The sequence below is a fragment of the Marmota monax genome, unplaced genomic scaffold (assembly GCF_021218885.2).
Source record: "Marmota monax isolate L192 unplaced genomic scaffold, Marmota_monax_Labrador192_F-V1.1 WCK01_AAM20220418_F8-fsc00088, whole genome shotgun sequence".
Taxonomy (NCBI): Eukaryota; Metazoa; Chordata; class Mammalia; order Rodentia; family Sciuridae; genus Marmota; species Marmota monax.
In genome coordinates this window covers 5150763-5177175 of record NW_026694492.1, presented here as the reverse complement: position 1 = coordinate 5177175, position 26413 = coordinate 5150763, and the positions used below count along the sequence as shown (strand labels likewise).

The 26413-nt window shown below is 42.9% G+C and overlaps 1 long non-coding RNA gene across 1 annotated transcript in view; it reads left to right on the top strand.

Moving 5' to 3' along the window:
• LOC124075841 (uncharacterized) overlaps positions 1-26116 on the top strand; it is a 47125-nt gene extending 21009 nt beyond the window's left edge. Inside the window, exons 5-7 of the long non-coding RNA XR_009224515.1 lie at positions 18605-18887; positions 24050-24173; positions 25701-26116. This is a non-coding gene — a long non-coding RNA (uncharacterized LOC124075841). The remainder of the gene's footprint in view (positions 1-18604; positions 18888-24049; positions 24174-25700) is intronic.
• Positions 26117-26413: the final 297 nt, after the last annotated feature.

The following is a 26413-nucleotide window of genomic DNA, read 5'->3' as shown; positions in this document are numbered from 1 at the left end:
GTTTCATGGATTCTGCATGGGGTTGCAGGATGGGTTCTGAACATTTATTTGAAAAAAACAACAACAAGAGTTTTATTAATTTATTTATATTTTATTCAACTTATGAGGTGCTCGTTGGTGTCCTATATGTGGTCTATACAGAATGATAAGAACATAAACCCAGGGATATAGGCTAAAAATGTTCTTCTTTCTGTTAAAGTGGCATGATATGAAGATCAGCCAGAGAGCCTGGAGACGTGGATTTTCATCCTGTCTCAGCCAAAATTTGCCCGTATAATTCCAGGAAAGAGCAGCAGCAGCTAAATGTGATTGAGCACTTACTGTATATCAGGTATACTGCATCCATTGTTTTATTTCTTTCAGCAAGAGTATGAGGTGAGATACATCAGCATCTCCATTATAGAGAAGTGGAAACCAACTGAGTCTCAGTGAGAGGAACTGGCTTGGCCACATGCCATCTAACTTTTGAGTGGTAGAGACCCACCCTCTCTTCTTGTGAGCACTGAGCTCTATGCAACCATTTCAGTGAACTAACATCTCCCTGAGAAGTCCCTAAATCTTCATGAGCTGAATTTTTTCTCATCTGCATATTGAAGCAAGCAGTGAGATAAGATGATGTTTTGCTTGAAGTTTAGATTTCTGGGTTTTTTTTTTGGGGGGGTGGTTCTATTATTGTCTACATTCTCATGAAATCTGGCAGTCCCTTGTAATATCTTTGGGAGGGTGCCAAATTAATAACCTGGTACTAATTATTTTAAATGGATTAGCAGCCTTACAAGGACCATTTGTTTCTGGGTTGCTCTGAGCTTGACAATTCTCTCTAGCTTATAGAATGGATTGTGCCAACCTCAAAGGCCACCATTTTCTTTCATTCTAGTGATATTAGCAGGTTTCTAGTGGTGCTCAGCACCCTGTGGGTAGCCTGTCAGTATTTACTGGCGCTTCCTTATTGATATCTTTTATAGTATATCAGCTTAGGCATCATTTAATTTAAATTGGAACAGAATCTTGGCTCAACCCAACTGCACAAAAATGCACCACAGAACATTTTTTTCTGGTATGAATTTCTGCCCTGAAGCATGAAATTTAGTACAAACTCAGCTCAGACTGCAGGATAGAGATGCCAGACGGCTGTTAAAACAGCCCCTTGCTTGGCCTTTTCTTTTATAAAAATAATTTATGACCTGCTGCTCTGAGCTTCCGGTCGTGGGCTTTGCAGGCACCCAGAGTTTTCTCTCACGTTGGTAACTACCCTAAGTTGCCTCTGTGACAACATTATCCTTGGCAGTGGCCTTAAAATATCACGAAAGGAGATTGTGGAGGTCGCTTAGCTTTCTAGCCTTCGGAGACTGCTCTGGGGAGATGGATCGTTGGCAATTGGGACCTCAAGTCTCTTTAGGGTTCAAAGAGGGTGGAAGTTTCTATGCTCTTCAGGCCTCATTTGTAAAATGGGAATAATAATCCTTGCTCTGCAGAGATATTGGGAGGGTCACATGGCACTGTGACTATGGAAAGCCCAGTACAATGTCAGTATTTGCTATCAATCACTACTGTCAATCACTACAGGATCCTCTCAAGTACACTATACCAAAGGTTTTGAAATATTCTAAATGTTTAGGATTCCTATAGATTTTATCGTATCCTGAAGGACCTCATGTTTGTGGGTCTCTGATGGGACCCTGGGAAATCTGAGATCCAACTTTTTAAACCATCCCATTATCTTTCTGACAAAGGCCTTCTTCAATATATCTCTTCTCTCCATCTTCCCCAAGCCATCATAGAGGAATGATTTTGTTTTTTGTTGAAGTTATTGTTGCTGTATAACAAACCATCCCAACGTTATCAAGGTCAATGATTTTATTCTGCTTGTGGACTCTGTGGGTCAGGGACCTGGACAGGACATTCAGAGATGACTTCTGCTCTGCTTCTCCATGTCTAAGGTCTACCCCAGGAATCCATGAACGGTAGGGGTGACCTCCCACTGGGTGCTCAGATCCCCTGCGGAAGTCTCATGCAGGATCATCTTCTTGAGGGAATCTGGGTTTCCTGCTTGTGCCCTGGTTCCCTGGCATCTAGATAAATGAGTTTTCTCCTGTATGAGTTGGCTAAGTCAGCTGTGACAAATTACCACTAACTTACAACTTTATTCTCTCACAGCCGGGAGGCTAGAAGTAAGCAGGGTCATGCTCCCTCTAAGACTTATTTGGGCTTGTGCCCGCAGAACTGCAATCCCTGACTCTATTGTCACCTGGTCTTTCCTCTGACATATCTGCATCTTTGTGTTCAAACCTCCTCTTTTATAAGGATGCCAGTCATTGGTTAGTGCCCATCTTAAACCTAGGATGATTTCATCTTAAGTTTCTTAACTAGTTATAGCTTCAAAGAACCAGTTTCCAATTAAGGTCACATTCTGAGGTTCCCAGTAGAAGTGAATTGGGAAGAGTGCTATTAAACACAGGGCACTGGCTCCTGCCTCAGGAACTCGTGAAATTTCCCCAACAAAGCAAGAATGTCAAAACCTACTGGGTTGCCAAACAAATATGATGAATGTCCAGTATGAACGGTTTGAAGAAAAGCAGAATAAGGTAGAGGAAAGAGAGGATAAGGCAGGGGTGGATGGAGGTGGCTCATCTTCGGAACCTGTGGCAGGGAAGGTTTCTCTGCAGAGGTGACATGTGATTCCCTTTGGAAGCCGCAGGGTGTGAGCAATGCAGAATACATGAGGTGAAGCTGTGCAGGTAGGTGGAACCCCGCGTACCAAATGCCAAGGAAGGGGCAAGGTGGTGGGCTCTGAAGAGCAGCCTGGAGGTACCATCACTGGGAGATAAGAGGGAGTGGAGGGTGATGAGGTTGGAGCCACGGGGGTGGGGGGTCAGGCTGGTCATGGGCCACGTAAGTCTGTGGGCTTTCATTTAGTTGTGATGACTACTAATGGAGGTTTGGGGCAAGAAAGTAGGCTGATCTGACTTACATTCTTAAAAATTCACTGTGCCGTTGTGTGGAGACTGGAAACAGTGGCGACCATGGGACCAGGGCAATAAGCTCAAGAGTATTGTAGTCTTCAGGGCAAGAGAGGTGTTGCCTCACGCAGGCGGCTGGTGGATGCAGGGAGCATCGGGAGTGGAATGTACTCTGAGGCAGGGGTCAAGGATAATTCCACAGTTTGGGTCAGAGCCCCTGGGTAGGGTCATTTTCTGAGGTCGGGGAGAGAAGAATAGAGAGATTTGGGAGCCCAGTGGGAAATCAGGAGTTCAAGTTTGGATGCATTAACTTTGGGAGCTCCATTAGACTTTGAACTGCCCATTGGCTTTTGTGTCTGGAGGTGAGAAGAGAGGTGGGGAGGGGATTTAGAGTTGGGAGCCATCAGTGCTTAAATGGTGTGCTCAGCCATGGGACTTAAGTGAGGAAGCCACCCAGAGAGTGTGGGTGAGGAGAAGGGGACAGAACCGAGGCCCGAGGCCTTGCAACATTGAAGTCAGCAAGGTACCGGTGCCCTGAGGACCTACACCCCTCCTAGAGCCCTCTGCTCTTCAGATCCTTCTCACTAATCATCTTCGCCATCCTTCTTCCTCATGGATCCTGGCATTTCAGTCCCTTGGTTTTGAGGCTAAAAATTCCCTGGTTGCGTTTTACCCGTGTTTTTTTGCAAGCCTCGGAGTAGGAAGCAGCTTCTTAGTGGAAAGTCCCATCTGCTCTGTTCTTGTTCTCCACTCATGGATCTGCCTGCGTACCTGCAGGCAAATGAGGCGCGGATGGCTGAATGGGCCTGTCTTCTCTTATTCACAGTCTCCTTCCTTTCTCTGCATCCTGTGTCTGGACATATGGCCTAAAAAGCCATCGCACCTGCATAAGCACTTGCTTTCACAGACCCAGCTGTCTGGGGCTCACCTGGGCACACCTGTTACCCTTTCCTTCGAAATGCTGGCTATTGGTTTCTCTTTTTAAAGCTTCAAATCTTACAAGGGAAACTGCTAAGGTATTTAACTGCCCCCATGTGTCCACATTTCAAATGGCCTTGGTTGGCTTGGATTTGATCTTCTGCTTTGGAATGATTTGGAATTTGGTGACATGAGGCACTCTGGGAATAGGAAGAAGAGGTGCAGAGATGTCTGGTTCCATTAATTGCTATTTCCACCTGATCCAGTTTATGGGACCCCAAATCAGACCTCTTGCAAGCCTGGATGGATTTGGCAGGTGTAGTGGGATGGAGGTGGGTTAGGAAAAAAGGAAAAGTAGAGACTGGGGAACAATGTAAGTTAAAACGTGACCCACAGCACATTTAATGTTGCAAATGCTTCATCAAATTCCTGTCGTCCATTCATGGAAAAAACACCAGGCCATTCCTCTCTGAAGCAGAGATGTGCATTTGTCTTGGACACACACATGTGCACGCACGTGCGCGCGCACACACACACACACACACACACACACATGCACAGCCTTTGCCAACACTGGCTTCTTATTAAGTGCTTCAGATTTAGGATGAAAGAATATATAAGAACAGGAACCTCTTTTCCCCTGGACATGAAAGAACTCTGAGCCTGTAGAGTGTGTGCTGGCATGCATTCAAACACAAATGTGTACCACAGCACCATTCCCCCAGCTCAAAGCACGGCTGCAAGGGAGCCTTGGAATAGAATGAGCAGTGCCTAAATTTTTATCCCATTACCCAGTGAAATCCCTACCAAACTCCGTCTTATTCTCTGTACAAAACAACTTAGATGACTCTTGAGCTTCTCTTTGAAGCAGTAGATGTTGGCAGATACCTGTCTAATTCCCCTGGTTTTGCCGTGAAAGCCGCTTCCCTACCCTAGTCATTCTCCAGCATTCTCTGTAAACTGCCCCCACCCCACCTTTGATCTGCCTTATCCCTCTTCTCCATGTTTAAAATGTAAGGTCCCTGAAATCTGGGCTGCCATGACCTCTCCTCTTTTCTGCTCCTCCCCTCAGAGCTCTGTGTTTCTTTTGCCCACCTTGTGTATTTCCATTGGCACTGGAGTCCAGCTATCCCAAGAAGAGAGGTGATTCAGCTCCAGCCCCAGTCCACAGTACTAGGAACTGGGGTTGTGAGTCTATGATGTTCACAGCCATTGCCCACCTAGGCAGGGGGATGCCTCAAAAGACCAGAGGAGGTGCTCCTCTGAGCAGGTACTCCCACCTTCTCGGACTCAGTGTTTGTGCCCCTAGTTGGGGGTCCTTACCAGGCCTCTCTATGTGTTTCTTCAGTATCTCCCTGACCCCTGCTTGCATTAATATCACATTCGGCCATGAGAATCATGGGTATTTTGTCCCATCCTCAGTCAGGGCAGGGCTGGATTCTGATTTACTGCTGCATTCTAATGTTTAGTATAAAGACTTGCACATGCAGACACTAAGCCTGTGTTTGCTAAATTCATGCATTCATTTGGTCATTCATTTGCAAATATTTATTGCCTGTTCTATGCCAGACACTGTTTTAGGTGTTGAATAAATGAACGAAAGTGGGTAGAACTGCTGCCATTCCCCCAGGCTGCTGGCCCTTTATGTTCCCCTTGAAGTTTACTTTAAAGTTATTTTACTTGGTTTATTAACAAACGATCAACTGGAGCAGGGTGTTGTCGCGGTGAGATCTGGCTGCGTCAGGAGCCCGTGTCCCTGACACTCTGACCCCCACAGCTCTCCCCCAACACCCGTTTCTATTTCTGTCTTTCTCTGCCTTTTCCATCCTGTTCCTTTTGGAGAAAGAACTGAGGACATATCCAGGGTTAGGGGACAGACACACACTGACATGTCTGCTTACCTGTCAGGGCAGGAATGGGGAGGGACTAAAAGCAAATTATGGTAAGAGGTTGGAGTCCAGCAGAGAGATGGATCCTATGAGGAAATGTTAAGCTGATGGCACAGGTGTTTCTGAGGATGGGAGGGGATTCTGGAGGTCTCACTAAACTCTCTACCCATTATTATTCACAGCTAGTTAAGGGGTGTCTCTAACAGATAATTCACAGCAGGGTGGGGGCTAGGCATTCCTCCTTGGTCTTAGAAGTAGCTTATGGGGCTGTTGTACGACCACAAGGATGTGAGCATCAGTGTACAGCTGCAACCTAGAATGGAATGAGAAATGGTCTGATGCTTCATGCATTTGAGATAACTCCTGAGGTCCCCAAGATGGCAGGAGGAACTCACGATAGCGGTGCATGTGTGGCTGCAGGGCCTATGCAGGCAGAGTTGAGTGAGGTGGCAAAAATCATTTGACTGTGACTATGGCCTCTTACCCCCAGATAAATGAAAGCAATCGACTGTTCTTATTTCTTGCCTTTTTAGATCAATGCTGTTGGCATAAGCACCTGCCTCCACACACAGCCCCACGATGGGCTTGGCTCTGTTCTCTCTCCCAGTGGCTTTCATCAACCTGCCCTTTCACCTTCAGTGACTCCCTGACTCCCTCCTCTGGCTCTCAGACCCTGCTGGATGTAGTCACCCATTTGGGAAGGTGATCTTCTGACTCCTGAGTGTCTGCCAAAGTCTGCCATTGCAAGGACTCTGCCTCCCCAACCTGGACCCAGAAAGTATAAGGGAGGTGAATGGCCCTGCCACGGCCCTAGCATCCTCAAGACCAGGGGACTTTTGTGTGTATATTGTCCTGGAGACTACAAAGTGTGGGTTCATTCTTTTCCTCACTTTCAAATGTAGTTTCCCCACTGGAAGGACGAGATACCTTTATTGGGGCACCTCTGCATGAGTAATTCACTTGCCTTAAATCACTTCTCTTGGGTGAACTTGAACTTGAAAGGTGAACAAAAGCAAAACAAACAAACAAAAAAACAAAACAAAACCATGGGGAAGCCCATCCTATGAATCTCTAGATTGAGCACTTCAGAGCAGGAGTGATAGATTGTCAGCGTAAGCTTTTTGATGGGGAAAGCACTCTATGCGATGCTCTGGTTGATGTTCATATGTACACGAATCTCGGGGGATCCTGTTAAAATGTAGATCCTGACTGAGTGGATGTGTGATGGAGACCGGGATGCTATATTTCTATCAAGCTCCCAGGTGATGATGTTGGTCTAGGGACCACAATGAACACCACGGCCTGAAATGACAATACCACCTGTTTCTTTCAGGCAATGCAATCCCTTCCCAAAATGTTGAATGAGTTTATTGGATCTGCTATTTGAAAGAGAAAAGGAAGTTTTTTTTATAACTGAAAAGGAAATCATTCCAAAGTGGAATTCAGTGGCATAAATAAAGTTTTGTGAATGATGTTCTTGTTTTCCCACAACTGCTTCAAAAATGCTGCAAGACGGTCCAGGAATCTGGTGGGTATACGCATAAGGGATGGATATTGTTATGACCAGCAATACACCATCCAGAAATCATCAGAGGAGATTAAAAAACAGGCCAGTGCAATAAGGTGGAGCAGAATTATGAGAATCAGCAGAAGTAACGAAGTACATCATTTGCAGAATCAGAGTGGGGACAACGGCTCCCTCATCCCCTTTCATTTCTCCATCAAGCTGAGTCGCTGAGGGCTCAGAGTGGTATTTGCCACTCAAGCGTGAGCCCAGCTGGTTGCTCAACCTCCACCAGGGTACATTTTTTTCCTTGGTGTTTGTTCCCCAGGGTTTACTCTGGGTGATGCTAGAAGATAACTTGTTATCATTACCAAACCCTGCTGTGGTCCCCCTGTAGTCCTCACACAGAACCCAGCCACCAGTGCAGCGCACTGAGATTAGTCCCAATGTAGATGCCAAAAAAAGGAAAGAGCTGGTTCCTGCCCTTCTGGGTCTTCTAAGATAGCTGAGAAGAGTCGTATTCTTAAGATCACTAACCATATCCAGCAGGAAGTAAGTTCCCAGTGTGTGATCCACACGATAAGCCTGTGGACTGATGAGGAAATGGGGAAACTTTTTAATGAGGTGATCAGAAGGGCTTCATCAAGAAGGTAGGTTGATTCATTCCTTGAGGGGAGAGAAGGATTGAACAGTGCCTGGGGTGAAGGTGCCAAGGCAGTACAATTTCCCAGATTTCTTTCTGGTAATGGCTTGGGGAGAAGAGGAGAGCTGAGCTGGGCTTTATTTTGATGATAGAAGTTATCAATGACCCTTATTGTAACTCAGCTCACTTTGATAGAAGGTTTCTAGTTCCTGCGAATGCTACATGGAAACAGGTACAGATTATGATATAGTTAAAAACTACCTTCTTTATTTTTTTCTTGAAAACATGCTTTACATGGAGATACTTTAATCAGGTACTATCTCTGTGTATTTCAGGAAACCCCTTAGCACCTGATTTTCAGCTTTAAAATTTCAGACCCCAAGCATTCAATTTTTTAAACATTGGCAGAAATAGATTAAATAGATTAATAAAGGCAGGGCCACACAAACTCCATAATGTTATTTAATATCTCTCTCTCTCTCTCTCTCTCTCTCTCTCTCTCTCTCTCTCTCTCTCTCTCCCCCCCCCACACACACACACACACACATACACACACACAAGCATTTTTTTTTAAACTTCAGGCTTCACATTTCAAAGTTTTATCAAACTATCCCCCCCCCTAATTTAAACCATTGTTTTCCAAGGGAAATTTAATAATAAGAGCTGCCATGTGTTTTTGCTTAATTTTGGAAGCCTCTGTTATGCAGGCAAAGATTCTCATTTGAAAATAATTCCTGTCCTTATTCAAAAACTGCCAGGGGAGTAAGATTTAAAAAACATGCTGCAGCTCTCAAGTTTATGTTTTGCCTAAAGCCAAGCAGCGCTGGAAGATCAAAGTTTAGAGTGTAGTTCTAAAGTTAGAACCAGTTCCTTGCAACGCGCTCACAAATGGGGGCTGAGGCCCAGCAGCTGCCTGTCGGGGTCTCCGGTAATTAGCCTGGGTACAGGCAGAGGCCCCGGCCCCTCCCCTGGGCAGGGCCTAGGCCTCAGGGCTCCTGTCACCTGGGAAGTGGGTCCTACAGAGTTGGGGCAGGCCTAGCATTTTTAGACCACATGTGCCCACTGTGCAGTCTTCCTGCATTCCAGAGTTTGCAAGGGAGCAGGAATCGAACACACCGCCTGTGCTTGCTGTGTGCTGTGTCTGCCCTTAGTGGGGGCTGTTTTGTCAACATGACAGACTGATCAAATAATGTTGAAATACGGGCAAAGTGGGGCCTGTTTGCTATTCTCGAGCTATCTCTTGTTCTCTTAAAAATGAACTTATGTGTGTGTGTGCACGTGTGTGCATGTGTGTATTTTTCTTAAGCCTTATTTCCCTCTTCCTTTGTCAAATCCCTAATTCAAACTTTAGTAGAACTGATTGCAGATTGTGACCTTTTAGAGGATCAAAAGACATTCAGAGGCAGGTGCGGGACTCCCAGGCCATCTCCATCGCTCCTTTCTTCCTTCTGGGAAGTTCTGCTTGCATGGGGTGAGCAAGGTTGAAGAGCCCAATTTTAAATTCAAAGTCTGGGGTTCAGAAATCTTAAGTGTCCAGAGAGGTGTGAATCCAACATCAATGTGATTTTTCACAGAAAAGGTTAAGTCTTGCACAACTGAAAATGAACTTGACCTGCAAATGCACCCAACTTGAGCCAGAAGTGCATGCTGAACTTTGAAAAGCTGGCAAATGGGGATGGGAAGTCCCAACCTTTGCCCTGGGATTTGATCTGCTGGAATCCCACTGAGGGTGAGCATTCCACATGCAGTCCCTGACAGCTCCCAGTGCCATTGAGGCTTCCCCTTGATTGCCCGTCCCCTGGCAGCTGTTCAAAGAGAAGCCCATGAAGCAGCTGTCTATTTTCAACACAAGAGTGCTCCCCACCACTTTTCAATTTCAGGTAGATGGTTTTTACACAGAGCCTTGGTTTTACATCGGCTTCTAACTTTGTAGGCCTTGATAGCCTCCTTAGTGCAGTAGATAACAGGACAAACAGGTGAGCTGCTAAGCTTCGCTCAAGCTGTCCGTTTAGCTATTTTTACCCTTGGAACGCTGAATCAGCTCTCTCTCTTCCTTTTCTAGAACAGAAGAGATCAGCTCCCTTGGAACAAGAGGCAACAGGAGATGGCCTTTACCTAATAATTCACCTTAATGTTTTGTATAGCCATCTTGGGAGAAATAGACTTTTTTCCTTACATTGTTCAGAGTGGTGGAGTCCCCAGGAGAGTTCCACACCTCTCCAGACAGATGGGCATGCTCAGGTAGCAGAAGCCTCCTCTGTGTTAGATGCCAGGCCTAAGCTCCATTCTTAGGTGGGAATGGCAAGTTACTCCAATCCCTCTCTGTCTCTTCGAATTCCAGCCCTAAGAGCTGCTTTAGGTAGAGGCCTGAGTATATTGATGGTGAAGGAGTTTAAGATTGTTGGGGCTGTTGTTAAGGGGTGAGTATATTCTGCATGTGAGGACATGGATTTGGAGGTGGGAACAATGCCCAGAGTTATATGCTGAGTCCTGTGCCCATCAAACACACTTGTTAAAGCCCTGCCTCTCAGAACCTCAGAATATAGCTATATTTGGAGAAGGGTCTTTAAAGAGGTAATTAAGTTAAAATGAGATCGGTGGGGTAGACCCTAATCTAGTTTGGATGGTGTCCTTATAAAAAGAAATGAGGACACAGGAACTCATGGGGAAAAGACAGTCATTTATAAGTCAGGGAGGGGCCCCAGAAGAACCTAACCCTGGTGACACTCTTGACTTCAGGCTTCTAGCCTCCAGAACTGTGAGAAAATAAATGTTGAAGCCACTTAGTCGGTGGTACTTTGTTATCGCAGCCCTTGCAGTCTATTATAGGTTTGGAGAGTCCAAGTGTGATGTGACGCCAGCATCTGACATACCTGTTCTCTAAGCAGACCTGGATGGCTATTGCTAGAAGATAGAGAATAAACAGAGTCCATTTCATTTGATAAATTTAATAAACTATTTGTTTGTGGGATTAAATTTTTTGAAAAAAGGAGCTATTGTATCCTAAGGACATGAACTTGTGCATTTTTTATTGTGGGGGGAAAAAAAAAGCCTGACACTACCAAACTGGCAATCTCTCCCAAGACCAGGTGCATTACAGATTGGTGTGTGGGCTTTTGTGAATTGGTTGCATATAAATGAGGAACATTTAAATAAAAAGGAGATCTAGAAACTTTCACTAGTTTGGGGCTTTTATTTATAGCTACTTATGCACAAAGCCCATTTCCCTTCCCATGTGAGTTTGTGTCATGTCAGTCTAACAAGCTTCTAGAAAATACGGTTGAATTCAGTGTTCAGATAGTGTGCACCAGACCCTCCTGTAGGTGAGATTGCAGAGACTGGGGGATATGAAAAGGAGCCTGAGGGGGAAACTGGTGTGGCAAAGGGTGGAATTTGGTGGAAAGGGACTGGGCTGAGAATCAAAGCCTGTGATTTTTCCCAGCTGAAGTTGGAAGCCTCAGGTTATTGGGCATATTAGACATATTCTATAACCTTCCAGGACTATCAGGTCCTCACCTTCAAAATGAAGTGCTGGCCTGAGAAATGTTAAAACTACTTCTGACTCATTCTAGGAACTCAGAAGGTCAAGAACAGAGGAAGCCATGGCTTTTGGAGTGGAGTAAGTGTCCCCACTTGGCCTGGCCTGATATCCTCATTCAGCCAAGGAACACCATCCTGTCCTGAAACAGGCTGTGTGTGTGTGTGTGTGTGTGTGTGTGTGTGTGTGTGTGTGTGTGAATGCATGTGCGTGTGATATCTCCCCCCAGAACACATTGGAACCTGGCCACACACAGCCCCCTCTGCCACCTTGTCCCTCCCAGGCCACACATTCTTACTTCACCCTCCCCACTCTGCTCAGATATTCACTGCTAGTGACATCTTTCTAGCTCCAGGAACTACTCACAAGAGGGCTTTTTAACCCTGAAGTTCTGTTTGGGTCTTTTTCTCTTCCAATCTAAGAGGATTTGAGTGAGGGTCTGACTTTGCTCGTCTCTCACTTCTGCATGGACCAAGGTTCCTAGGTCAAGCTGCTGGAGATGTAAAGGAAGCAATGTCCATGCAGAGAGCTCCTGGCATCTGTGGGCTCTCTTCCCATCTACACTGATGCCTGCTCCCTGTGTCAGCACTTAGTAGGTATGGCCTCATGTTGCCCATGCATGCCTTACCTCCACAGCCACAGGGTGAAATTCGGGACACATTCAATCAGACCTGCCTATGTTCTGACTCCACTCTATGCTATCATTATTTTTTAATTGATTTTATTTTTTAAATACATGACAGCGGAATGCATTACAATTCTTATTACACATATATACCACAATTTTTCATATCTCTGTTTGTATATAAAGTATGTTGACACCCAATTTGTGTCTTCATACATTTGATAATGATGTCCATCACATTTCACCATCCTTGCTAATCCCCTGCCTGCTTCCTTTCCCTCCCACTCCTCTGCCCTATCTTGAATTCATTTATTCCTCCCATGCTCCCCCTCCCTACCCCACTATGAGTCAGCCTCCTTATATCCAAGAAAACATTTGGCATTTGTTTTTTTGGGGATTGGCTAACTTTTTTAGCATTAACTTCTCCAACTCCATCCATTTACCTGCAAATGCCATGATTTTATTCTCTTTTATTGCTGAGTAAAATTTCATTGTGTATATATGCCACATTTTTTGTCCATCTACAACATTTATTATTGATTGATTAATTATTGGCTTATGATCTTTACCAAGTGGCCCTGCCTTCAATGACTTCCTACTAACAGGGACTCTTAGGATGAAGACAGTATTATCATTCATGTTCAATGTATCTTTGATTGGAGTATTTACCTATTTTTAAATAGCCGTGACAATGCTGAATGGGCCTACATAAAAACAACCTCATTGTTCATGTTGGAAAGAAAACTGGGCTCCTTGATATGGCAACTTGATTCCACCCTGATTGTCAGTGGGAGGCAAAGATTTCCTAGAAAGACTATATCCAAATGAATAGACTCATAGGAGTACAATTATTTGTATCTTTCCAAAGAGTAATAAAAAGAAAGTGCTATTCAATGGAAATTTACAAAACATATGGGCTTCAGGGAAGTTGGGGGAATATTAATGTCCAGTTAAATTGCTCTTGTTTCTTGGAGAATGTGTTTGGAAAGGAAGGATTGGACACCTGAGTGGATTTGGACCCAGGCCTTTGCTTTAAGGGTGAGGGAACTGGAGATGCTTGGCATGAGGAAGAGAAAATTCTGGGTTACAAAGCAGCAGTCTTAAAATATCTGAGGGGTTGGCGTGTGAAAGAGGAAATGTGTTTGTTCAGGGAGGCACCAGTGGGCAGAATTACAACCTGTGGGTAAAGAGCACAGGAAGAAAGATGTTGTTCCAATGCTAGGACAAGTTTTCTAGCAATGAGCTCTGGATGGACCAAAGCAGAGATGAAGGATTACTGTTGAGTGGGGGATTGGAGTCAGAATGACAACCAGAGGCTCTTCTTGTGTGGGGATTTATGGTTCTTTAAACTTGGATCCATATTTCTAAAGAATGGCTCCAATTCTAACACATCTCAAAATGACAGAGAATTCTAGATAATTTGAAATAAAACCACAACTGTAAACCAGGTTATTTGGAAATGTTTTCATTCACCATTAGTTTCTGGTACTGCAAAAATGACTGAGAGCCAATCAAATCCCAAGGAAAAGGTGAGAGTCTCAGACTCATACATGGAAGCCTTCAGGTAGAGAGGAGTTACAGTGAGTCACCTGCATGGCTGGTGGGGTCTCGTGGACAACTTTTGGGAGGGCAGGAGGTAATTATCTGAGGAACGAAGCCAAAAGGAGGCAGCTGGGGCATGAGGGATCTTGTAAATCTCTCTGCTCTTTGTATGGCACTGGCTTCAGTGAGCCATACTTTGTAGAGTCTGTGGAAAGTTGCTGAACCTCCTCTGTTCCACCTGTGAAATGGGTGCAGTAGAAGTGGCAACCACTAGGGGGTGCTGCAGTGAGGGTAACCATCTAGCAACTGCAGGACTCTGTGGCATGCAGAAGGCCGAGCAGTCAAGGGAAAAGGAAGATCTTGCTTATTAGAACTTCCATGCAGCAGTAGCTGGTGAAATTGAATTGCTTGCCCTATTAAAGAACAAACAAATAACAACCACAAAACCTACTGTGATCAGGGGGGTGTATGGTTTGCCTCCTCTTTGTGTGAATACTGCTTTTTTTTTTTTTTCCAGTTCTGAAGATGGAACCCCAGGGCCTCACACATGCTAGGCAAGTGGTCTACCACTGAGCTACATCCCAAGCCCACAGTTGGTATTTTTATAAGACTTTCTTTCTTGGGAAAATATCAATGATTAGGTCCCTTTGAGATTCAACAAAAAGGAAAATAAATGCAAGAAAGATGGGTGGTGGGTGCCGTCTTTATTTGTTATACAACAGCTCCTTCAAAACACCAGCTAGCATGAAATCACCTGAATCCACTTAGCTACTCTCAGTCCATTCGTGAAAAACTATACTTTGGCTCACTGCTAGAAATGCTAGTCTTCTCAGTTTAGATGAGAAAGTCTACTTGTCTAGCTCTGTCACCAGTTAATCAGGACTGAAAATGAAATCACCCTGGCCCTTCACGTTCATCAGGATGTGTTTAGCTGTATGTAATTAATAAGAACTCTAACTCAAAGCATCTTAGAAATTAAGGTGATATGTTGTTTTGCCTAGCAAAAAGCATTGACATAGTATATTGCTGCTACAGCCCTATGATGTCACAGAGGACCCTTTCCATCATTTTGCTTGGAGGTGGCCATGGACTTAGGCCAGCCTACCTTAGGCCTGCAGGATGGCTGCAATAGCCCAGCCATCACTTTTGGTTATTCCTGTTATTCCTTCTTGGGATAAAATGAGCCTTTTCCATCAGTCCGTAGAAGAACTTCCCTGTTATCTTACTAGCCAGACTTATGTCACTGCCAGTCCCAGGCAAGGCGAGTAGAATGGAGATGGTTGGCTTTGAACTGATAACAACAAACTTAAAGGGCCAGATGGTAAACATTTCAGGCTTTGTTGTCCATGAGGCAAAATTAAGGACGTTATGTGGTATTTATATAATCCTTTAAAATAAAACCATTACGAAAAGTAGAAACCATTTTGGTAGTCAGGAATCTCCAGAGAAACAGAAATATTTGGATGTGTATACAGAAATAGAGATTGAACTTAAATAATGAGCTAATGCAATTATGAATGACCGGCAAGTCTAAACTCTGCAGGCAGAGCCAGCAGGCTGGTGACCCAGGGAAGACCGGATGTTGCAGTTGAAGTCTGAAGGTCTTCGGCTGGCAGAAGTCCCTCTTGCTCAGGGGAGGTCAGTGTTGTTTTATTCAGTCCTTCAACTGCCTAGATGAGGCTCACCTGTATTAGGGAGAGTCATCTTCTTTATTTAAAGCCCACCGATTTTAGTGTTAATCACATAGAAAAACCCTTGCACAGAAACATCTGGAATAACGTTTAACCCAATATTTGGGTACCGTGGCCCAGCCAAGTTGACATCATATTAACCACTCTTAGCTCCAGGCCAGGCAAAAACAGTTGGCAAGGTAGATTTGGACTTGGGCTATACTTTGCCATCCTTTGACTTAGATTGATAACTGAGGTAGGAGGAGGGTCATTTCTCTTGAGAGTGGGTATCAGAACAGAACCTTCAATTATCAAGGAATACCATTGATAGGTAGATAACTAGCCCTTCTCAGCCAGCCCTAATTATTCAACAGAAATATTTAAAAACTTTAGAAGATTGCAATAGAAGGTAAGACAGAACTCCTGATGCAGCAACTTCCCCAATTTTGTTTCTGTCATGAGAGACCCAGGGTTTCTATTTGTCAGTGTGTGTCTTTTTTTATTCTTCATTTCCCATGCAGAAGGCATTTGTCATCCATTTCCCTAGGCACAGGGGGGAAGGCCACCTGTTTATCAGTAATAGGAGTACCCTCTTATCCCTCTTATTTGCAGTTTGGCTTTTAGTAGAATCAGTTACCCTTAGTCCAAAAAGAATTAAATGGATAGTTTCAGAAATAACCAGTTTGTAAGTGTTAAATTGCATGCAACTTTGAGTAGCATAATGAAATCTCCCACTGTCAATTTTTGCGGGTGTATGTATCCACCCTGTATGTACTACCCACCCACCCATCAGTCACTTGGTAGCAGTCACAGTTATGAGATTTACTCTTGTGGAATCGTAGTACTTATATTCAAGGGGTTATACTTATATAACCTCTACTTTACTTAAGAATGGTCCAAAGTGCAAAAGTAGTGATTCTGGCCATTCAAATATTTTAAAGAGAAGCTGTAAAGCTTTCTTTAAATAAAGAACTGAACGTACAATAAGATATTTTGAGAGAGAGGTTATTTTCATATAACTCATATATCCATGGATAAGGGACAACTGTATTGAGGGAATGAGGTGATATGAGCAATTTTATAATGATCTACATTAATGCTGTGAGTGATGAGAGCAATAATGGGCACAAGCAGATGCTCTTCAATTGCAAGGACAGGTATAGGACAAGGCGTCCTGAGTTTCAGGAGAGGTGATCTAGCCTGGGCTCTTCCCCAGCAAAAAAGGAAGAGGAGAACTTGAATTGCCCTATGAGCAACTGTGAGTTCTGATTTTCTGTTTTTACTGGTCTGTGCTCTTTTTCAATTCAGGTTAAATGATAGGCACTTTGGGGAATGTAGATCTGTGGAAGGTGAGATAGCTACCCTCCCAAAGAGCAAGTCTAGAGATGGTGGCAGATGCACATAGATCATCATGTGGCCTTCAACTGTGCATGTGCTGGAGAGAAGGGATGCCATCATTTTAGTGCACATATGGAAATGGGAGGGGTGCCTTTGGTTTCTGCAATAACTAGAGAATGGCCTGCTACTTTGCACTGGTTGCTGGGGTATCCCACAGTAAGGGTTAGTCCCATACAACAAAGAATATGCCACTCAAAATATTGATAGTCCCCATGGGGAAGAACTAAATGCTTGGATGATGAACTTTCAGTTGAGGGATGTAGAAGGTACAACAACCACCCCCCTTCCTTCTGCACGATGGTGTTGAGATCCACATGGCAAAAAAGCCTGGGTCTTGCCAGGCTGCTAGTTTGGTATGAGCTCATGTCTCTGCTGAAATTCAGGGAAGGACTAGGAGTAGCCTTAGTGGGAAGAGGGCCTCCACTTATAGTTTTGTAGTCTGTGAATTGCACAACTCCAGGGGGAGCTGTCCATATTTTAATCACCATAGATTTAAATAGCTATTACCACCTTTTTCTGGTAGATGGCAATACAGCATCTTGAAAGAGGGCATCTTATTACTTCATTCTGAGCTGATGGCAGGACTGGGCTGGAGGTGGCCAGAGAGAATGATTTGGTATGGATGGTTTCCAATGGCAGAGAAGGCTTAGGTGTCAGGACGTAGGTGACTAATTGCAGAAAAGATTGTGGACAGGGCATGATTATGGTTTCTGACTAATGCAAACTGGAGCTTCAGCCAACCCCAAGGTGATTGGTGTGTGGAGATCACGTAGGTTCCCAGCTGCTGTGAGAGAGGTCCAAGGGTCTCTCACTGACCTGTTTGGGCTAGGAATTTTGATCTCAGCTGGGAGGAAGAACACATTGTTCTGGTCACCTGCAAAAGCAGATGGGCTCCCATCTAAAATGTGATCTGGTTGTAGGAGTGATGAAGCTCCATAGACACCAAGAAGCTCTGGGAATGTTTATCACATTACTGAGGTCTCTTGGGAGAGCAGAGCTGACCCACTCAAGCAGGTATGAAGTGACTTCTTAAGTTGATAAACAAGGAAAGGAAACTGGCCTGGGTTTTTATTATACTTAACAGACGAGGCTAGTGTGAAAGTCCCAGGCACGGCCGATTTCATGGTCTTAATTTCCCACCAGTCCCAAGGAGGGGACACCCAGACTTTCTTTTCAGCTTGCCCAGATGTACTGGAAGAGGGAGGAGTGTGGTTCAAACCTGTCAGCCATCAAATGACAAAAAATGGAGAAGCCAGATCCCTTATTAAATACATCCTCTCTCGTTGCGACAACTCAGATTATTTTCAGATATTTTGGACAATGGCTGGGCAAAAAGGGAAGGGATTTGGGGGGCTCTTCCATCTGCATGGCCCCAGTATAGAAGATGCAGGGGAGAACTCCAGAGAGGGTGCATGTGGAGGCTGGCTCTGTCTAGGACTGACTCCGAACCCTGTGGCCACAGTGTAGTCAGGTAACAGAGGACTCACCCACATGTGTGCAAACCAGAATCACCAAAACAGATGGAGACATTAGAACTTCCCCAACCTCAATTGCTAGGTACCTCCATTATTTCACTCCAGAATGTTTTCTGGAGTCAGGATCAGGAGGATGTGCCCAACCAGGGTGCATTTACAGGAGTGGTGTGCTGAGACTTTATTTCCACACCTCCAGAAACAAAAAATGTCACCACTCTTAGCATTTCTCTAGAGGCTGAAAAAGTGATGAACGGTGCTTTTAATGTAGTGCAAGCGAAATATACTTGAGGATGTAAGCGAACAGGGCGAAAAAAAAAAAAGAAGGCAAGAGTTATTGAGGCAACAATTCAGATTTAATTGCATTTGATATAGACCACCCTTTAAAAATAGTTTGGTTGGTTAAAGGCTGCAGTAATTTATGGAACGGTTTGCTTGCTTCCAGGGACGTTGACAAGTCTGGACTGAATCAAGAGAATCAGCATAAATCTCAGCCGATGCCTAATTTTAGAGATGTCTGATCCTTGAAGGAGTCTTGCCACAGCCAGATGGGGTGGGAGACAACATTTGAGGGTGGAAACGCAGGAGGTGCCAAACTGAAGCTCCAAAGGTTAAACTCATTTTTGTGGCTGATAAATCCTGAGCAAAAATGAACTGGATTGTGAGAAGAGTTATGTAGTACAAGCCGGAGTCCCTGGGGAGGCTGCAGAAGGCTTCAAGGACCACAGGTATATTATGTAATTCCTTCAGAACTTGAACTCATTCTTCCTCTGAGCTGTCTGAAACAAAAGAGCAGATGACCGTGGGCAGGTCACTGGGCCTCTCTGGGACTCCACTGCTTTTTGCGTTCAACACAGAAATTCCCCTGTCCTCTGTCTGGCAGACCTCCAAGCCCTGCTTAGGTTTTGATCACCAAGAAACTTCTAGACAGTTTCCAAAGAAAATCTTGTGTCCTGTTCTTCTCTGTAGTGCCTGCATGTCCCAACACTCGGCACTTGGCAAGTGTTTGGTTATGATAGAAACTGAGCTGAACGGAAAGGATTACACTGCTGATCTTAATGGTAAATTACAGTGCTGAGCTTCTGTCGTTTTGAATTCAGCGCATGGTGGCCAGTCTGAGGAAGGGCATGTAAATGTTGGTATGGCCTTTGCACTCCCCAGAACATTCGTTCTAGTGTACTTATTATCACAACTGTGAAGATGATGAGTATATTATTCTGGCAGAAGAAAGAACAGGAGCAGAGAGACAATCTGAAGCTCTTGAGTAACTGCTTATTCATTTAAGGGGGTGTGTTGCCAGGAACCAAAGAGTCTAGGATCAGATTATAACATTTGAAGTCTAAGACTGTGATGGATTTGGGAAGTGTTTCTTAAAGTTTTGTTCTCAGACCATCTGCACCAGAATCTTTTGCTAAATGCAGATTCCTGGGCCTTGGTCCTTGGACATATGGAATCAGAATCTCTCAGGGTGTTCCCGTTCCCAGGAGTCTACATTTTAAGCAAATTTCCCAGGTGTCTCTGACGTACATTCTAGTTGGATGATCGTTAGCACGAAAAGTTATAAAATAATTTTGATGAGCTTAGAGACAGGGAAATCCTAGCCCGAGCCACTCAGTCACGTGTGGATCTGTTACTGTGCCAAGGCCAAGAATTCTTTGATCTGTGTCAACATCCTGAGTGAGATGCTTGTTAGCTGTGTGGCTATTTCTCTATTATTTCCATGACTATGGAATGGGAACATTAGTGGCCTTTTTATTGTAGACAGAGCTACAAGACAGCTTGGCCCACAGAAGCTGTTCAATAAGTGGCAGTTGATATTATTGTTTTATAGCATCTATCAGAATGAGCGGATTCCAGGACCAGTGGGCATTGACCTGAAGGGGTGAAGCAGCAGCATCTCCTCGTACAATTTCTTATTGGATCAGGATGGTTGAGCATCAAGTGTGCAGAGTAGGGAGGAAGCGAACTTCTTTGAGGATATTCCAGGACTCAAACAGAGCATGTCTCAAAGTATGCTTCCTGTCCTCACATCTGCACCAGAAAGATTGCTGCCAATGCTCCTCCTGTGACGAGAAATTAAAGAACATCCATTCTTTTCTAATTTTCATCCGTTCTTAAGTTTTAAAAAACATTGCCATTATAAAATTTTTGAATATTATATAAAAATAGATGAGTATACTGAAACCCCTACCCTGTTGCCCATTTCCAGTGATTGTCAGTCTGTGTTAGCTGTTCTTCTCCACTCCCCTCTGTGGATTATATCCAAGCAAATCTCTAATGTTATATTCTTTCATCCATAAACATTTAAGCATATAACTCTAAAATAGGGGACTTTTATAAAAAAAAAAGCAATGGTAGTTCCATAATCAATCTAAAAATTTAAAATCTTTAGTATCAAATCCCTGTCAGTGTTCATATTTTTTCTAATTGTCTAGAATTATGATTAGTTCAATAGGGAGAGCAATATTCTATTTGTGTCTTACTTTGTTGATTAGTAATTATCTAAAATACAACTACAAAAAGAAGCTTTGCTTGTCTATTTGGCTTCCTTTTGTCTATCTGATCTATTTTCAACTATTTTGTTACCTAGATGTACAGTTCATATAGCAATAGCAATAGCAGTATGAATGCTTGTTTTTTTTTTCCTATTTGTTAGTTTTCAGAATAGTTGATTTTTTAGTATTGGGCAAAGATGAATTATTTTGTTTAAAATACGCTGTGCTTTGACTCATTGTAATTATGTTCTGATTGTTCCATGCTTGGTCAGTGAGAGCCTCTTCATGTTGTATTTTGTACCTTTTAACATAATGTAGCTTTGATAGTTTCCTGCTTTCTACTATTACTGAATATTTTATCCCTGTATTGTACATTTTTTCTTCAGACTAGGAATCACCTATTCTTCCCAGAATATGATGTTTAGTGACCACGATCTGGTACTAAGAATGCTCATTGCTGCTATATTGATTATTACTTCTAGGCTTTCAGAGAATAAAACTAGAAAATAAATCTTTTTTAGATTTTGTACTGATTTTCCCAATTTCAATTCAGGACTAAAGTATTTTAAATTACCTTCTATATTTTATCTGTATCTCTTTCTTCTATGCCCAAATCCTGATTCTCAATGACATCACGTAATTACTAATTTTTTTAAAAAATCCTACAATATACACCAAAGAGTTTAAAAATAAAATACCAAGACAACCATCAAAAATATAACTGAAACAAATAAAATTTTTTTTTTTTCTGTTCTTTTGTCTTTAGGTTTTTCCCCCTTGAGACTATGTAGTCAACATCTGTGTTTTAGAGTCCCTGATTCCTCTTTGTGTGGTTATGTGGGCTAGTCATAGCATAGCGTTGAGTGCTTTTATGCTGGGGAACGTTAGGGTTCTCTTTTTGTAAGTTCATTCTCCTGGCAATAAGGTAAAATAGACACACAATTTCAGAGTCAAATCTTTTACACGGTGTCTAATATAAATCTTGGATCTGTTCTATTTCTGCAACCCAATTCTCTTCTTCTTTGAGATGTGATCCTTTCTCTATTTTCATGATTTTTCCTTTTCAAATATATACCCAGGCTAATGCACACACTCGGTCTTTATCTATATCGTCTATCCAGGATTTCTTAACCTAGATAATTCTTTGTTGTGGAGATATGGGCATTGGGTGTATTATGTATATTTAGCAGCATCCCTTGATCCCCGCCTACTAGATGTCAATAGAAACCCTTTAGCTGTGACAATTCAAAAATGCCCCCAGACATTGCCAATATTTCTTGGGAGGCAAAAATCACCAATGAGAATCACTGATTTATATGTACATGTACATATAAATATACTTATTTATATAAACATTTCCTCTTATTTCACAAATACACATAGCAAATTGCTAATTTCTTCACCTAGCTTTTGTCTTACTCAATAAAATATATTTTGAGGAACACGCCCTACTATTATGGAGAGAGGTTCTCATCCCTTTCTCAGTTGTGTCTGGCACTTTACTGTCCCCTTGTAATATGCTTCCAGCTCTTCTGCACATTTATTAAAAATGGGTCCATGACCATTTGGGCTAGCACACAGAGAGTTTCAGGTACTCAGTGATGAGAAAAATGGAACAGAAAAACCTAAAAAACAGAATAGTTTATTTTTTTCCTGCCCCCCACCTATCAACATTTTAAGTTTCAGAACAAGTTTTATTCTTTTTCTATTTTCCACCAATTCCTCCCCCCCCCCATTTAAAAAAAAATAGATTTCCATTGTTAAAGATCCAAAATTTTCAAATCTAAGAGAAGTACATTTTTGGCTCTTTCTTAATTACTGTCAGTGTTTTATTATTCCTGGACCTGAATCTGGAAATGTCTGTTTGCTAATTTGTTTGTGTGCTGATTTGGGTATGGAAGCTGCACAGAGCTTCTTAAGTTTTTTGGAGTCCATTTATTTCCTCTTGTTTATTTTTCTTATCCCCTTGTGCCGAGGAGCATGCACTCCACTGCCCTGTCCTTCAGTTCCTATCACCAATTGTGAGGATCCAGGAGTTATTCCAAGTTACTAAGTGGGATTAAAATTTAGGAACTTGGAATTCCCAATTGTTGCTATCAAATAGCAACTAAAAACATTAGTTTCCTCCGAAGATCAGCAGGCAAAAAAAATGCTACAGGATATGAGGTGGACAAGGAGCTCCCTTGGTGCTGAAAGAATTCTCAGAATGAGGATCCTGAGGCCAGCCTGGAGAGCCCCCAGCTGGGCCAGAGGAAATGGGGCCTCAGCTTTCACCAGGGGAAGGCTCCAGAGGAGCCCTGAGCCCAGGGTGAGGATGGGCCGATTCCTTCAGGATTGTACAGAAGCTTTAGAACACTGCAACCTGCTCTCGCTGACAAATGAGGAAGCCAGGCTCAAATTAATTATGTTGGCCCTGTTATCATACAGACCAATTCGGTACATTTATATAAAGCCGAATATTAAAACCTGTTTATTTTTTTCTTCTAGCTCATAAGCTGTTCCTTCCCTTCACTCCCCTCATAATGAGTTACATACACCATTAAAGAAATAGAGCTGAGAGTTCAGAAAATCCTTCATTTCCATATGAATATCATATTCTGCAGTTTGAAAAAGTACCAAAGTATAAAATGTGCCCCTTTCTGAAGTGGTCTTCAGGGGAAAGAAAGGAGGTCTTGTTGGGGGGAGTGGGGGGATATGTGTGCTGAGTTGGCAGAAAGAGGAGAACATGCAATAAAGAATGTAATCTTTCCTATTTTTAAAAGGAAATATTTTGTAAGGACGAGGCACGCAGTCTGCTAACTCAGAAGTCGAGGATGTCCTTTTCCCAGTGACCCCTGGATTAATCCATTCAAACAATTCTCCACCCAGTTAAACCCTCTATTCTGAGCTCTTTCATGCAGAACTACAATTAAAATATCTATCTATCTATCTATCTATCTATCTATCTATCTATCTATCTATCTATCTCTGTTTTTGGACTTATCCTTTGTCTATGAACCAATGATAAAATACATTCAAGAGCAAAGTCCAAAATATAACTTCATATAATGCAAAGAAGGGGGAGATTCTTCTGACCAGTTAAAATGCCATATTGAACCAATTATTTGCCCTTCACTGATTCTTCTCTGTTCTTTCTCTGTTCCTGGGCTCAAATGAACATATCTGCTTACTACTGTTTTTTGCTTGTCTTTAATCATACAGATAGCACCTAGCCCACTCTTGCATCTCCTTACTGCTCCCCCGCCCGCCTTCATTAGAAGGTTCCCTCTGTTCCCATTTCCTCTTTTGCTTCATTGTGAGCAGCTGGGCTATGTGCTTACAGCAAATTAGCTGTAAAATAAAGCAGACTTTTTCCCCCTTTTTCTCTTCTTTTTTTTTTCTTTTTCTTTTTTCAGTGTGTTGCGGGAGAAAAGGTGGTTAGAGAAATTACCCTACAATACGTAAGTGTGGACAAGGATCAAATAAGCAGAAGAAAATAAGCCTGCTGGAGGAGTCACTCATGCTGATGAGCCGTAGTAGGTACATTCCCCCCTGGGGGTCCCTACTGTTCCATTCTGGATCTCACTCTCAAGTTCCTTACCAGGGGCATTTTCCTCTTGGTTCTTGATTATCACAGACCTCTACCAAATGAAGTCCCCATGGTGAGTTCTTTAGAATACTGAAATGTAACCGTAGTCCCAAGGCCATTGGCCTCACTCTTCTGTGTATGCTTAAAAATTCAACAGCAATTGTCACAGCTCTTCCTTCATTAAAAAAGACAGGCAGGCACCAGAATGGTGTGTGGTCCCCAGAGGAAAATTAGTTCTAAAGGTAAAGAAACAGAAACAAGCTGGATGGGCTCAGGAGTTATGGTTAAATAAACACCGCCTGGCTACTATGCTTGGGCATCCTGGCTGGTTCCCCAGGGTGGTGAGGAGTGTCCGTTAGTATTGGTCTAGCTTGTATTTGAGCAGAGCCCCTCCTGAGGTGCTGAACAGCCACTCAAGGTAGGACAGTGAGACTCTTCATAACGTCAGATCAAGTCCTCTCTGCTTGGTTTTTATCGACAATGCAATGTTAATAATATTCATCAGTCGGCCTCTGTCCTGGTAGAGTTTAAAGCTCATGTACCAACCCTTCTCTCTCTAGCCCGTCTTGCATGGTACAAACACAGTAAGGTGGGTGAATGGGAGGAAGCCTTCAATGGAGGCATGAGGAGGAACTTGCTGCTTATCAGACACCTGCCTGCATGCCCAGTGATTGTCAGACTTTTTAAAAATATATATTAAGTAACAAAATATTGTCTTTTCAAAAAAAAACATTATGTGGCATTTAGTGTACAAAGCATTAGTATACAAAGGAGCAAAAGGAATATTTGAATATCTTGAATATATTTTATAGTTTTCAAATCGATGCCATTATAACTTTAAAATTAGTTTATTTTAAAAGCATTCAAAGAAAATTCTGGGGCTCTTTGGTTGAACACAAACAAACTGAAAATGAGAGTTAGGGGTGACAGTTGTTCTGTGATATACCAGCCTCATTACTCAATTTCTTTATGAATTTTTGTTTTGGTTACCAAGTGTGGAGAGAAATTCTGATTCAGTCATTTCAGTAGAGTGAAATGGAAAGATGTTTGATTTCTTATTAAATATACCTTATAGTCTTACAACCTTACAACCTTAGGACATCTTTAAGAAGGTGGTCCCAGAAGAGTTTGCAAAGTTGGCATAAAACAAGTTAACCTGGTAATACCAGGCTACAGATAGAAGTCACAGATTTGTCCACATCATTTCAGTGTTTTATGCTTATGAGTGACTAAGCATATTTTAAAATGCAATGCAAATTAAATGTTTGCAGAATTTCACTGTTGCATACCCTGGGGTGAATACTGTGGTATGGAAGATATTGTGTTAGTGTGTTTTGGGGGCAGGGGAGGGACTGAGAACACCAGCAACATCTTGCAAGCAAAGCCACCAAGATAGTGTGAATATGCCTCCCTCTGAGCCAGAGGGTCCATCTCTTATTTCAAGATCTTTGGAACAACTTCTCTGTCTCCATCTTTAGTTAATGGCAGAATTTCTCCAGCTGGTGCCACGTGGATGGAAGATAATGGGGCAGCCTGGAAGCCCTTCCTGTTTCTCAGGGTTCTAGAGCTGCACGGAGCCCTGAGGTAGGCGTCAGCCACACGTGGCTGTTCAAATTTAAATTTCTCTTAATTAAAATTACATAAAATTAAAAATTAATGTCTCTGTCCCCCGGGCACATTATAAGTACTCAATAGCCACATGTGGCTGCCGGATACCACACTGGACAGTGCAGATTTGCGACATTTATGTCATCATGGAGAGTTCTATTGGATACCTCTGTTCTTGAGCGGGTGCGACTCATCAATCAGACTGCCATTTTGAGATTGTTCTTGAAAAGAGCTTATAGACCAGCACAGGCTTATCTATTTGGTCAACACAAACTTCCCCTCTATTTTACTGTAACTTTTAAAATAAAAGATGAAAGAAATCACACCCAGCTATATTTTCTGAACACAGTTCTTCTTCTCAATGGGGGGGGGGGGGAGAGAGAGAGAGAGAGAGAGAGAGAGAGAGAGAGAGAGAGAGAGAGAGAGAGAGAGAGAATGAATGAGAATGAATTAGGGTTTGTGTTTAATTGGGGGAGTTTCCTTAAAGAATCATAAAGGGTAAGTATAGTGATTAAGAAAGAATCCCAGAGCCAGACTCCTGGGTCTGAATCCACTCAGCTACTTAGAGCCCTTTATCATCATG